Here is an 11463-nt window from a genome sequence, read left to right as displayed (position 1 = left end):
AAGGACTTTAATTGTTTCCTGTTTTACTTTTATAGTTAGGCATATATTAAAATACGTTATTTTGAAATAATAACTCATTATCAGTTGGGGAAAGGTAAAAAAGGGGCACAGATTCGGATTTAGCGAGGGACAAACATTTAAGATTGTAATTTTACGCTTTGTTTGTTTCGGTTATTGGACGGTAGCCATTCTGAGGCACCGCCTTGGAGGGTTTAGTCAAACAAATAAACTCAGTACTGATTTTTTTTCTTTAATCTCTAGTACAGTGCTTTTCAAACTTTTTGCTGGAGCGGAACCCCAAGGAAACATTCTACTGGCTCGAGGAACCCCTGTGCAATAATTTAATAGCCTTATGCACACATATCTGCACAGGAGAATTAAAAATTACTGCCGATTTTAGCAGTTTTGTAACTTCTTGCGGAACCCTGGTTGAAAACCACTGCACTAGTACCTACTTTATCGGTTTCTTGTCGAATAGCTAAGTTACGGGGGACGTAAACAAACATAAACAGGTTCTCAAGCAGTAGAGAACAAATATACATACAACAGACTTCCACCCGGTTTCTGCCTACCATCTTCACCCATAAGGTACTAGTCTCCTAGGGCGAAAGGAAAAAACGTGCCTTCGGTGCCGCGCTGTGGGACTAAACCTGGAACCACGTGATTGCAATAGCTGCAAACAAGCACTTTATCAGCGGAGCGCTGTGGTTTAGACAAGATGTTTCGTTTTAGGAGGGGGGAGCGGCTCCTAATTCATTAGCAGACAACGTAATTTCAAGAGTAAACTTTGGTTACGTAACTATTTGTGTAAATAAGTATTGTAGCTTGGGATCTTTTCTAAAAGATGGACAGAATTTTCTACTTAACTAAATAATTTGAAACTTCGTATACTGGTAGAATGTGTCAAAAGAAAACATTAATTTCAATTAGTTTTTTTGAGAAAAATGTATTTTGTAACTTTTACGTAGTTTAATTCTTCGAATTTTAACCAATCGTATTCTCTGTTTTGAGCTCAATTCAATTTCCCTGCCGTGTTATTCATCCTTATCACTGTCTTCTGTCTTCAAAGGCTTCTCCCATGTTTATTTCAATATCATCCCTGACTTACGGAACGATTACCTATGTGTGTGCGTGTGTGTGTGTGGACCCGATACCTCAAGGTATTTTAAGTTTCATTGTTCCAGAATCAACTACAGTTATTTTGAGTTTCATACAGCTGGGTTTGGTGGCAATATTTGTACGTAAATACCCTGTAACCTAGATCTTACCTATACAACCTACCTGTTGAAAACTTCTGCTTAGAATTAAATAAAAAATTATCGAATTAAGCAAAGAAAAAAAAAGAATGAGCAAGGGAGATAACCCGGACAAGTAGTTTATAAAGATTAGTCTCCCCTGGAAGAAGTCTTTTTTTAAGTACAAATTAGAAATTGTAGGGCTCAAAGTCGAACGCTGAAATTATCCAAGAGATGGGAATTCATTCACTCTAGAGGAGCTTAAAAGTCTAAAAAAACAAAGAGTTAAGTCTAGATTAGCTTAAATTTGATTCGGCAGATAGCGATGCTCCAAAAGTGTCCATTGAACGAATTGCTTGTACCATAATGTGCTTAAATGTATAGTTACAACCATATGCCCACGTCATTACAGGTTTTACATCGGAACCACGATTCATTTTAAGCAACGCTAACGTGCACACCTGTTAATCTGAAAATTTACCTCGTTTTCTACATCCATCGCAATCCACATACCCTATAAGGACATACTCTATAATCTGTCCCGTTCCATAGTTTGCAGCGGAATTCCTCGGACAGCAGATTGGTGCGTTTGTCCAGTATGTTGCCACGTACCGCTCACTATATTTCGCCACAAGACCTCTAAGCTAAATCGATTCTCTGACATAATTTTTGAATGTTATCGCAAATGCTACGAAACTTTCTCCAACTCCATGAAATCGTCATAATTTTTACTGCACAAACTAGCTTCCACCTTTACTAATCGTAATTCTCTAACACTCACCTTCTCTCTTACCGACGCGCCTCCTTCAGCCGCGGCTTTATTTACTTTTATCTATCTTCCTTTATAACCCATTTCTTTTACTACCCACAAGGGGTTAAACCCAGAGAGGACAAACGGATTAAGTCGATTACATCGACCCCAGTGCGTAACTGGTACTTATTTAATCAACCCCGAAAGGATGAAAGGCAAAGTCAACCTCGGCGGAATTTGAACTCAGAACGTAAAGGCAGATGAAATACCTATTTCTTTACTACCCACAAGGGGTTAAACACAGAGAGGACAAACAAGGACAGACAAACGGATAAAGTCGATTATATTGACCCCAGTGCGTAACTGGTACTTATTTAATCAACCCCGAAAGGATGAAAGGCAAAGTCGACCTTGGCGGAATTTGAACTCACAACATAACGGCAGACGAAATACGGTTACGCATTTCGTCCGGTGTGCTAACATTTCTGCTAGCTCACTGCCTTAACTACACCCATTGTAATATAGTAATTAAAATACATTATTTGATTGGCTCTACACAGTTTCCACCCACCGAAGTAGACTCACAAGGGACTGACCCAAGGTTTCCTGAAAAAAGTATTTGTCCAATGTACCAACTGATGAGACTAAACCCAGAACTTTGTGATTGTGGACCAAACTTCTTAACAACAGGGCTGTGACTGCATCACATTCAAATTTGGAAAATAAATGAATAAAAAAAAAAACACTGCATCCTAGATAATGTGCCGCTGGACTGGCTCCTGTGCAGGTGGCACATAAAAAAACACCATTTGAGCATGGCCATTGCCAGTACCACCTGACTGGCCCTTGTGCCAGTGGCATGTAAAAGCACCCACTACATTCTCGGAGTGGTTGGCGTTAGGAAGGGCATCCATCTACCAGATCAGATAGGAGCCAGGTGCAGCCATCTGGTTCGCCAGTCCTCAGTCAATTCATCCAACTCATGCTAGCATGGAAAGCGGACATTAAACAATGATGATGATGGATCTACACGATTAATCCATCAATAAAACTAAGTAAAACATTGATACTTTATTTGCTAATATGTTTACATATTATTATTATATATCATTAAAATGGCTGTGATGCCTTTCGATTTAAATACATTTATTGGAGATCTATAACATTTTTGACTGTTATAAATTTTCTTTACTCAGTTAGATGCAGGAGTGGCTGTGTGGTAAGTAGCTTGCTTACCAACCACATGGTCATAGCCCCACTGTATGGCACCTCGGGCAGGTGTCTTCTACTATGGCATCGGGTCTACCAAAGCCTTGTGAGTGGATTTGGTAGATGGAATCTGGAAGAAGCCAGTTGTATATGTGTATATATATGTGTGAGTGTGTATATGTTTGTGTCTGTGTTTGTCTCCCCAACATTGCTTAACAACCGATGGTATGTTTATGTCCCCGTAACTTAGCAATTTGGCAAAAGAGACCAATAGAATAAGTACTAAGCTTACAAAGAATAAGCTCTGGGGTTGATTTGCTTGACTAAAGGCGGTGCTCCAGCATGGTCACAGTCAAATGACTGAAACAAGTAAATGAATGAAAGAATTAATTTATCCATTTGAATTTTGTTTTTTTGTTGTATTTATGTTTAGAATTGTTAACACTCACGCCCCTAAACATAGGTATTTTGAATCAGTATTATTTTACAATTTAGCAGTCCTTTTACATGGAATTTCGTCTGTCTTTTGGAACCAAGGGTCTGAAGAAACATGTATACATAGATATGAATTGTTTATAAATCAAATAATGTATATAAGTCAAAACAAATTATTGGCTTTATCTGGTTAAATTTGTGAAAATTGGTTATATTATCTTATCTTATATTACATTCAGAACCAGAAATAAGGAAACCATGATGGTCCTCTGGAGGACATTCGTCATCAGCCACCTGGATTATTTCTCCCACCTATGGTCACCTAACAATGTAAAGTTAACAGCGGACCTTGAAGCAATCCAGTGAAGCTTCACAAAAAAGATTGTCTCTTTGCAACAGCTCAGCTACTAGGAAAGGCTGAAACAGCTAAGACTCTACTCTTCGGAGCAAAGGTAGGAGAGGTATGCAGTAATATACATCTGGAAGGATTTGTGCCAAATTTTGGTATTGAAAGTTACACCAATGCCAGAACAGGTTGACACTGCACGGTGCCAAAGATCCCAGCAATGCCATCGCGCTTCAGGACCAGTTACTGCAACAGCCTGGGTTTCAGGGACCCACAGCTTTTTAATATTCTCCCAAAGAGTCTGAGGAACCTGCACAAAGCAGATGTAGGCATTTTAAAATCAAAGCTGGACCTCTTCCTGTCGAGAGTCCCAGATGAACCTACCTCACGGCAAGAGGTGCAAATGAGGCTATCTACATCAAACTCCATTCTTCACCAAATGCCAAATATTAGAGAAAGCTCTCAGTAATAACAGTGTAATAAAACGGTGGTGCTCCAGCATGGCCACAGCTCTGAGCTGAAACAACAAAGAAAAAATTATATTTAGGATCTCTTTAGTTTCACTCACACCTGTAAATCCATTTTTTAGGCAGAATGGTATACATATAAGATTCCAATACCTTGTAAGTTCCAATAGTATTTAAAATTGGTCATTCCAAGTATAAGAGTTTGTATACAATGTTATTGAATTGAGGGTTTTATTTAAATAAAATCCTCAATTCAATAACACTGTGTACAAACTCTATACTTGGAGTGATCGATTTTTTTTTTTTTTAACTAAACGGTTTGAAACTTTGTATACTGGTGTAATTTCTCATGCTGAACACGGTTTACTTTCAACATTTTTGACAAAATTTCATATTTTAGAAGTTGTCATATTTGGGTAATTTTAACCAATCAACGACATGTATTCAGCTGAAGAAAACTACTGCTGTTTGCAATAGTAATCAAAGAACAACACCTTGCAGGTCATCTCTACTAAATGTCACCACTTGTTTCCTGCCTGTGTTGCATATCACACCCTTTGTGTTTTTTTGCGATCGCCTCCTTGTACATTTGCCAGTTAATTTTGCGATTATTTTCACCATCTGTTGCATTTTATTTTTGTTTACTGCCTGTGTTGCATACTACACGTTTTGTTTGCTTTTCAATCGCCTCTTTGTACATTTACATTTTCACCACACATAGAAAGAGGCAATCATCATCATCATTGTTTAACGTCCGCTTTCCATGGGTTGGACAAAATCAAAAAGCAAAAAAAAAAAAGGCCTGTAATATGCAACACAAACAATAAACAAGAATAAAATAGAACAGAGTTGGTGACATTTAGTAGAGACGACTCAAAAGTTGTTGTTCTTTGATTACAGTCACAAACAGCAGAGGTTTTCTTCAGTTGTTGATTGGTTAAAATAACCCAAATAAGACAACTTTAACACGAAATAACTTCTACAATGTGAAATTTTGTCACAAATGTTGAAAGCAAACCATGTTCAGTGTGAGAAATCAAACCAGCATACAAAGCTTAAAACTGTTTAGTTAAAAAAATTTTTAATCTGTGAGATTTTAATCTGAAGAGATCCTATATTTGTAGTATATTTTATATATATATAGGTAAACATACACATCATATCCACATACAAAGATAAATACGAGGTCTGATCAATAAGTATCCAGACTGTTGCCATGGAAACAAAGCTAAAGCACACAGAGTGGATCTGCTTGGCAAAGATTGACCTTGCACTCTGTTGTGCATGCGCACACTAAGTTTTAATGTTCTAGCTCATTTCTTCTGTTTACAGCAGTGCTTTGAAGGAAGGTGTGTAGCGTTTGATCGTTGCATTGACCATGACAGAGAAAGTTGTCATGGCGATACGTGCTCAGAGGTCTGTACAAAGTTGCACACAAGTGTACGAGTGGTTTGGACATTTCCAAGAAGGCCGAAAAAATGTCAATATTGATGAACATTCTGGGAGACCCACAACCAGCAGAACAGAGAAAAACATCACAGATGTGAATGCAGTTGTGAGGGGAAATTGTTGAATCACCATCCATGAGTCATCAGAGGATGTGCAGATTAGTGACGGTTCAGTTCAGTTCATTATCAATCAAGATTTAGGTATGAGACATGTGTTTGCAAAGTTTGTGCCAAAACTGCTTTCAGCTGACCAAAAAGACACTCGGGTTTCAGTTGGACAAGATCTCGATTGTGTCAAGAATGAGGAAAACTTTTTGAAAACTTTGCACAGACCTCTGAGCAGATATTGTCAAGCTTTTGTCAGAATTTGATGCAGATTCTCTGCTCAACTTTCTGTCATGGTCAATTCAATGATCCCACGCTACACACCTTCCTTCCAAGCACTGCTGTAAACAGCAGAAGTGAGCTAGAATGTTAAAAGTTAGTGCACATGCACCAGCAGAGTCGAAGGTCAATCTGTGCCAAACGGCTTCATTCTGCGGTGCTTTAGCTTCGTTACTATGGCAACAGTCTGAATACTTATTGATCTGACCATGAATATATATGTGTGTATCTATCCTATTTATAAATGTTCTAAAATCTTCACAGCCTTGGTTTTTTATCTCATTCTGAAAAAAACGATTTTTATATACACACATGCTGATATATGACCTACGTTGGACTCCTTATTCGCACAATGACCAAACCTGGAGCCTAACTATGGTCTGTCCATAGCCCTTACTCAGCATTACCTGACCCCTTTGGGTCTTACTGACACCATTACCTCTCTCTCTCTCTCTCTGTAAATTACAGTATTGACTGATAAACCTTTAATATATTTGGTTGTATATTATGGTTGCAAAACAAAATACTGTGTCCCTACCAGCAGTAACACACACACACACACACATATATGTAAAGGTGCATGGGTGCCTAGTGGTTAGAGTGTTGTGCTCACAATCTCAAGATCATGGTTTCAGTTCCTAGACCAGGCGGTGGGTTGTGTTCACTTCGTCTCACTCTGCTCTGTGATCACTTCAACACCTGGTGCGTGGTACACCATGCACCTGTTCAGGCTAAATTGATTTGATGTAGGGAGTGAGCTGATGGACAGCTCATACATTTGACCACAATAAACAAACCCTTTGGTGCAGGTCATTCAGCACACAGCTGAACACTACACTCATAAGTCATCTTCAACAGGAAAATCCATTATATATATATATAGATATATATATATTTTAAATCTCTCTCTATATAAACGGCAGTTTGTCTGTGCGTGTTTCTGTGTGTCTGTTTGTTTGTACCCTCACTCTGACCACGGCTTTCAACCGATTCTGATGAAACTTGACACACACATAGCCCAATGTCATAATTCAAAACTAACGCAGCGAAAATTTTGAAAAGTTCCCCCAGTTCAGAAAAAGATCGATAAATTCGACATGGGGTCGACAATCAGAAACGCAAACCGCAGATGGTGTAGGGGACGCAACTCGGCCTTTTTAACTATCAAAAAAAAATTTACCATAATTTTTTTCCCAATTTTTTTTGCTATTTTTTGGCTATAACTCTCTAAAAGTGCTTTATAGTTATTTCCCTTACAAACCCGAGCAACGCCAGGCGATACTGCTAGTTAGAGATAAAACCACTATTAGGCAAATCAAACAGTGAAAAACATAAACCAATACACAGAAATAAAAATAATTAATATAATGTTCAAAATTTAAATTATTTAAAGTTAAAGTTTTAAAAATTATTTAAATTATTGATTTATACTTATATATATATATATATATTATTTTTATTATTATTATTTTTTTAATTTTATTTTTTTTTAATAAATATAATTATCAAAAAGTATTAAAAAGTTTAATATAAGATAAAGAGTATATATATATATGTAAAGCATAATGTTATATGTATGTATATTATTGTAATTATCAGTTTAGTAAATAAATAAATAAATTGACATAATATAATGTCTAAAAGTTGATGAACCACCTATTGATCCCCTCCATTTTCTTATTGCTTTATAAATTAATGGTAAAATATCTCTTTATCTTCACCCATTTAGTACACTCGGTAATGTAATTGCAATGCAATAAAAAACACTTGTGTATTAATAACTGGGTATTCTACCAGCAGTATATTGGATAGATATTATCCCTTAGTGGGTTGGATTCACAGCCTCTAACTTTCTTGGAGTTATATATATATATATATATAAATAAAAATAAATACAGGGTTGGCCAAAAGTAACCAGACAGTAAATCAAAATTCCATGAATACTTAACCCTGTTGAGATTCTCTGTGTTTCTTTTAATTAATTATAAATATAACAATGCATACCTTCCCTTCTTGGGACACAAAACTCTACTTGTGAAGACCTGTTGAGGCAAGTGAGAATCAGAATCGAAATCGATCAATGGAAATTGCAGCTGAGTTACCAGTGCCGGTGGCACGTAAGAGAACCATCCGAACGTGGCCATTGCCAGCGCCGCCCCGACTGGCACGTAAAAAGCACCATCCGTTCGTGGCCGTTGCCAGCGCCGCCCTGACTGTCCTTGTGCCGGTGGCACGTAAAAAGCACCATCCGTTCGTGGCCATTGCCAGCCTCGCCTGGCCCCCGTGCTGGTGGCACATAAAAAGCACCATCCGATCATGGCCGTTTGCCAGACTCGTCTGGCACCTGCGCCGGTGGCACGTAAAAAGCACCCACTACACTCACGAAGTGGTTGGTGTTAGGAAGGGCATCCAGCCGTAGAAACATTGCCAGATCAAACTGGGCCTGGTGCAGCCTTCTGGTTTCCCAGACCCCAGTTGAACCATCCAACCCATGCTAGCATGGAAAGCGGATGCTAAACGATGATGATGATAACAAATAATTTAGTTATCATTCAGCTAGTGCTAGGAACATAAATTGTGACTAAGGTTTGGTGGAAGATTTTAATTCAGAACTTATGAAAACAAGACATCTGTACTACAGAGCCAGAGCCAGTTTCAGCCAGGTTGGTATCAGAAGAGTTAATATTCAATCTTATTTATTCATTCCAATTATGAATGCTGTGAGTTAAAATCACTGTTTTTTCTTTTCCTCCAACATTTGTCTATTTCTTAGTCTCATATAAAATATTTTTTTTGTTTTAATCTTGGAATTAAATGCTTTTAGTTTACTGTCAGGTAACTTTTGGCCAACCCTGTATATATATGTATATATATATGTGTGTGTGTGTGTGTTTGTGTGTTTATTGCTAGTAAGGACACAGTGTTTTGTTTTGCAACTATTGGATGCTAGCAAATACATTAAGGGTTTATAAGTCAATATTATGTCCTGCTTTTGTGTTAGCAGTGCATTGTTTTCATTTTTAATTTTCTCTCTCCAGATTTTGTATACAACCCAGAGCCAGCATTGAAAGTTACAACATTTTATATATGAAGACATCTATGTAAACAATGTGATCAAAGACAGAAAAATGGGTTAAGGGCAGACATGCATGTTTCAAGAGTTATTGTTCCCTCGTCAGCACCACATGCAACCCATTAACTATCCATGAATACATTGCTAAAATACCCACCAAGTTTAGCGGTATAACACTATTGGATAGAACAATTTATATATTAAACACTGAAGAAGGAGCAATAACTTCTGAAATGTGCATCTACACCCAATACCTATTTTTCTAACTTCAATCACATTGCTCACATAGATGTATTTGTATACAAAACATCATAACTTTCAGTTCTGGCTCTAAATTCAATCAAAAATCTGTAAACTTTTAAGTACACACACACACACACACATATAATATAATATGTGACAAATATTCGGTAGCCAAGATAAAACTCTGAGTTTCGGATGCTGAGGTGGAAATCCACACCACCATCTCTTCAGTTATCCGGCCATCGGCAAAAAGCTATGGAAAAAGACCGTTTTACATACATACCCGCATACAGGTTTTAGTGAAGAAATAACCTAAAAGATGGTGGTTTAAAGTTGTGTTTACTGAAGAGCTTCCTGTAAGTATGGTTGACTGGAAAATGTCTATCTATCAGTGCTAAGAAATATTTGCCTATATTGAAGGTCACCTCGGGTGAGTAGGGAGGTGTGAACCAGATGATCTTTGGGCTAGTGACAGGTGTATAGGTTATTTCTTTGCTAAAACCACTATCTTTTAGGTTATTTCTTTGCTAAATATATATATATATATATATATGTATGTATATATTAATGACAGTGTGTCTAGTGACTAAAACAAGTAAAAAATGAATGATACAGTCCTTGGACACACTGGATCCTGTCAAACTGTCTAACCCATGCCAGCATGGAATACAGACGTTAAATGATGATTCATTTGCTCTATGTGAAGACATATTTTCAAAAAGTAACTCAGTCATTTTATATCTTTCCCTTGTTTCAGTCATTACAACTGTGGCCATGCTGGGGCAACCACCTTAAAGAATTTTAGTTAAGTGAATTGACCCTGGTACCTATTTTTTAAAAACTTGGTATTTATTCTATCAGTCTCTTTTGCCGAACTGTTAAGTTCTGGGATGCGTAAACACCCCAATACCAGTTGTCATGCAGGGGTGGGGGACAAACAGACACGCACGCACACATGATAAGCCTAGTACTTATTCTATGAACCTTTTTTCTGAATCACTAAGTTATGGGGATATAAACAAACCAACACTGGTTATCAAGTAGTGAGTGGAGGACAGACAGACACAAACACATAACTATATATATATGTGTGTACGTACCAGATATATTGTGTTTGTGTGTGTTTTTGTCGCCACTACCAATTGACAACTGATGTTGGTGTGTTTATGTCCCTGTAACTTAGTGGTTCAGCAAAAGAGAACAATAGAATAAGTACTAGGCTCTAAAACAAAATAAGTGGTGGGTCCAATTCATTTGACTGGAAAATTCTTCATGGCCAGACTTGACTGAAACAAGTAAAAGATAAAAGATCTCACTGGGCTATTATTAAAAGAAAGTGAAATTGCTGAAAGAAATGCTATGAGTATTAACATAACATCTGAAATTTCCATGAAAATGTTATTTTTACTGAGTGCTGGAAAGATTAAATGGATAGCAAGTGATACTGAGATTCAATTTATTTCAGAAATTAAGTTATTTCATTTGTGTCAACAAACATTTGCCAGTCGTCTCTCTCTCTCTCTCTCACACACACACACACACACACAAGTTCAAGTAAATGTCTCTCTTAAAATTAATAAATGATGTAATGAGTGAAGTGAATAGTGACTTCGAATGAAGTTACCCAATAATTTAGAAAGGGATGAAATATGAATCAATTTAGGAAATAATTTTTCTTTGAAATCCTGTCATCCTAAATTAACAAGTTCATTCGTTAAGGTGAACTGCTTAATTACATAAAAATTCTCAGAGGATACCAACTTAAAAATTCCAATTTATTAAGCCTACTTCATGTTTAATTAGAAAGAAAATTTAAATATCTATTTAAATAGATAAAAAATCTGCTAAAAATCAATACTTTGATTTATTTTA

This window comes from Octopus sinensis, linkage group LG3 (assembly GCF_006345805.1).
Source record: "Octopus sinensis linkage group LG3, ASM634580v1, whole genome shotgun sequence".
Taxonomy (NCBI): Eukaryota; Metazoa; Mollusca; class Cephalopoda; order Octopoda; family Octopodidae; genus Octopus; species Octopus sinensis.
This window is presented reverse-complemented; position numbering follows the sequence as displayed.